General features: G+C 52.3%; 1 pseudogene; it reads right to left on the reverse strand.

Moving 5' to 3' along the window:
• Positions 1-3,997: 3,997 nt before the first annotated feature.
• LOC134960789 (U2 spliceosomal RNA) lies at positions 3,998-4,102 on the reverse strand (annotated as a pseudogene).
• Between the last annotated feature and the right edge of the window lie 445 nt (positions 4,103-4,547).

Below are 4,547 nucleotides of genomic sequence, written 5' to 3' on the forward strand. Positions count from 1 at the left end.
TAACCTGAAAGAAACTGCGAATGTTAGCCTTAGCATATTCCCACCAGTCACTCATACAATCAAAATAACATTTGTCATTTTTCCATGTGATGTAGGCATCCTTCAGATCCGCCAGCACGTCCTCTCTTTCCAGTAGGGCACAATTCAACTTCCAGGAGCCTGGGCCAGGTGAGAAACCGCTACCCAGGACTCCTTGGAAGAGAATGGCCCTGTGGTCTGAGAAGAAGCAGGGGACCATAGAATGCCTAGTCTGCTTCACTGCTCTAGAGGTAAACACAAAGTCAATACGGGAACGCACAGAGCCATCGGGGCGGCTCCATGTATAGTTCACGGAGCCGGACCCCATGGAGCCCATAGCGTCCCGCAGTGATGCTTCGGTCACCATTTCTATAAGCAGTTTAGACGTCACATCAAGCTTGGTAGAGTTGCTGGTGCTGCGTCCATCCTCCTCCATGGTGCAGTTGAAGTCTCCTGCCATCACTACCGCCCTACAATTTCCCCAAACACTGCAACTCGGGACCATCATGTGGCCTCTCCTCACCTCTGCCTTGAGAACACCAGGACCAATGCCTACTACTTCTCTGTCCAAGAACATCATGACTGCCCCCAAGACTACCCCTCAAGCTGAGCAGGGAACTGAGGGGCGTGCGCATCAGGAACAGATTTTGCTGGGTCAGTTCCATTGGACATTAGTGTGCACTCCACATTCTTACACCCACCCGCACTGCTCCCCACACTCTCACACACACCCGCACTGCTCTCATGAGACCAGGACATTTATCATTTTCACAAATTAATGTTTTCCTGCAAATGTGTCTTTCCCTTCTTTCTTCTTATAGGGTACTTTCCCCCCCACTGTGTGCTATTCCTGTAATGTGTACCTCCATTGGTTGCACACCCTGCAAGCAGTAACCTACACAGTGCGCCTCACATGGCTGCCTCGGATGGTCCCTCCATGGGCAGGGTGTGCTTCATTTGGATCTTTCCATGCAGGGTATAGCATACTCCTACACTCGTGTCAGTTTTCCCGTAAATGCATTTGGCCCTTGTATGGCTCATCTCCCACTGTGTAACCTTCGTAGTGCTCCCAACATGGCTGCCTTATCTGGTAAACTTGTGGATGGGATGAAAAATACATGGACCTGATGGTTTTACTGGAACCCTACTCTGAACCTAAGGACTCTGCAATCTCCCCGTTTTGTGTTCTCTTCTGGGGGTGGACTATTCCACCCTGGGTAATCCTACGCAGAGCGCCTAAGATGGCTGCCGCACCTGGTACCTTGTGAGGGTGGAATACACAACCCCTGGAGGTTATTACCCAAAATGCTTACACCAACCCTGCATTATGCTTTCTGTCTTTATTGTCTGTGTGGTTTATCTTTTGATGTAATACTTAAATCTTCTGTATTATGTGCATTGTTTGAGTTCTAGTTGGCGCCGCGGATGGCTGCCTCAGTGCTGCTCTGCCAAGCAGCCTTTGTGTTTAGTCCTACGTGTATAATATGTCTAATATGTTGAGTCTATTGTACAGTTGCAATGTGCAGTATCAACTCATACGTGTAATGTGTGTAATGTATGCTATGTTCTTCCCCCTTCGTATGCTATGTATTCCCCCTTCATGTTGCTGCTTGGTGATGCATTGTACCACAAAGAATTCCTAGTGTACGTGAGTACACCTGGCCAATAAAGCTGATTCTGATTCTGATTCTAGTGGTTGCGAGCTGCGGTCGCAGGGTCTGGAAAAGCTCCAAACGCTCATTCTTGAAAGGGGGGGCGTACACGCAGATAAGCCTGATAGGCTCACCTGCCCAAGAGCCGTCTACGATAAGTAATCTGCCGCAGACGAGCTCCTGAACAGAATCTAGCGTGAAGAGGCTCCCCCTAATAAGAATGGCGACCCCTGCAGACTTACACTCACCCCCACCGGACCAATAGGAGGCGCCGTGAGACCACTGCCTGCCCAGATGTTTGTAGGACTTGGAGAAGGGAAGAGAGCATTCCTGCAACATGTACACATCACATTTCTGACTTTCTAAGAAAGTAAACACAGACTGTCTTCTAAGCTTATCCTTAATACTCCTCACATTAATGGTGAAAATGGAAAATGACACCATTAGTTGGGGAAAAAAGAAAAGGCTAGGCAACAGTTACAATTCAACGTTTACGTTACCACTCCGTCGGGCGGGGCTTCCTCGGCATCGGATGCCAGGTCCCCCTGCTCGGGTAGCGGCGAGTTGTCTCCCAGTATCTGGTCGAGTAAGGCGGCGGCGTTGGCCTCAAGCTCTTCCTCCTCCTCCCTGCTGATTGCCTCCGTCAGCACCTCCATTTCTTCTTCCAGCTGGATCAGCTCGACCGCCAGTTTCTTAGAGGATTCGGGGTCCGCTGACGGACTGTCGAGCCCCTTCCTCTTGCAATTCCTTGTCGTGCCTGCAGTGGGCGTAAGAGGGGGAAACTCTACCAGGGAAGAGAAGGCAGGGGGGGCAGGGGTGGCTGGGTTGGGAGAGGCAATGGGCTGGGTAGGAGAGTCGGAGGAGGGGTCAGGGAGGGTTGTGACAGTGGTAGGGATGGGAGTCACTGTCACAGGGCGTGGGCTGGTGGAGGTGGGGAGGGAAGTGGTGAGGGAGGATGGGAGGGGGGTGGGGTTGGCAGGTTTCTTACACTCCTGCGGTTTCTTTTCCTTCTGCGTAGCAGAGGGCAGCAGCTTGAGGGCAGGGAGGGCACGTCCGGTCACCACAGCTGAGTAGGTTCTCGCCCTACTCGGGCAGTCCCTGTAGACATGGTCCACCTTGCCGCACAGGTTGCAGGTTTTCCTCGTGGGGCAGTCTTTTGTCTCATGGCTGGCCATGTGGCAATTCTTGCAGGCCGGGACCTTGCAGTCCTTTATCACGTGGCCGGTCCCGCCACACTTCCTGCAGTTGCGTGGCTGGTCGGCGTAGTGGAGAAGTCCTTGGGATCCCCCCAGGGAGAAACACTGTGGGAGGTGCTTGACTCCTTCTGGGCACGAGGTGTCTTTTTGCAGTATGACGATCACCGCCCACTTTCCAGTCCAGAAGCTGTTCCCGTCCAGGATCCTTGTAGGGTCTCTCTTGACGGTGCAGAAACGGCTGAGAAAGGTGACAATGTCCTTGATGGGCGTATGTGGGTTCCGCATTGAAACCGTCACCCGCCTTTCCTCTCTTTGAATAGGGCAATTGCCCACAAAGCGGGAGAAAGGGGATTCGGGTCTCGCCGCTTTCACTGCCTCCCAGTACCTCTTGCAGATGGCAAGGGAGGCGAAGGTGATGTAGAAGATCCCCTTCAGGTAGTTCTGGATGCTGAGGGTTTCAGCGGTCGAGAAGCCCTGGCCCAGGATCATCTTCTTCCCAAAGGTCTCCACTGTCATGTCCGGCATCCGTCCATCCACCTCCTTCAGCTTCATCACCACGGTATGCCTCATCCAGGGCTCCAGGGACGGTTTGTCCTTGGAGCTCACCTGGGTGGGCGCCGCTGGTGGTGTCGCTGCAGGGGTGGTGGCGCTGGATGCAACCGATCCGGTGGGGCCTTTGGCGGGTTTCTTCGCCGATTTCGCCTGGCTCTTCCTGGCGGGGGTGGCTGGAGTGGAGGCGGAGGCTGGAGCAGCTGGGGCTGGAGCAGCGGGGGCTGGAACAGCGGTGGCCATACTCACTTTCCCTTGGCGTAGGAGGCGGGGCGGTGGATCAGCGCTGTCGTCGAGAGGAGGAGAGGCGGTCGGTCGCTTCAGAGGGCAGAGCCAGCAAGTCTAACCCTCCAGTGCAGCTAGGGGGCGATGCAGAGCTTCTCCGGCGAAGTCCCTTTTCTCCACGCAGTCTTGCTGGCGGAGGGGGGTATCTTCTCCAGAGGGCAGAGCAAACAAGTCTAACCCTCTGCTGTAGCTGGGGGGCGATGCAAATCTTCTCCCTCTTCAAGCGATCTTCTCCTTCTCCTCGCAGTCGCGGCTTCGATTTTTCTGACTTCTCGGCCCGGGTGCAGCTTAGCCCTGAGAAGGACAATTGTCGGTCCAAGAAACAAGGTAGCACTGTCAGTCAGCATGAACTGATAAGAACAGATACTACACTTGATCTTAGCCAAAAGGCCGAGAAGCGATCGAAAACTAGACGAAAACTACTGTATATGCAGTTGGTTGAGACATTGGCAAAGAATTTCGGCACAATGGGGTGCAGGATGTCTCTCAAAGTCCACATTCCTGATGCTTATCTTGAGAAATTCAAGGAGAACATGGGAGCTTTCTCGGAGGAGCAAGGCGAGCGTTTCCACTAGGATATACTGGAGTTTGAATGCCACTATCAAGGACAGTATAACGAGAACATGATGGGAGACTACATCTGGGGGCTGATTCGTGAAAGTGACGTTCTCTATAATCTTGCAAAGCTACTCACTTCTAATTCTTTTGTGGTCATGTTTGTACAATTTTATATGTCAATATTCATACATATGTTGATTTTTTTCTCACATTGTATAAAAGAAAATGCAAATTTACCCTTTTCTCATCTGAAATAGATACATTTCAAAGTATAAAATGTCCTGATAAC

Source organism: Pseudophryne corroboree, chromosome 1, assembly GCF_028390025.1.
Source record: "Pseudophryne corroboree isolate aPseCor3 chromosome 1, aPseCor3.hap2, whole genome shotgun sequence".
NCBI classification, from domain to species: Eukaryota; Metazoa; Chordata; class Amphibia; order Anura; family Myobatrachidae; genus Pseudophryne; species Pseudophryne corroboree.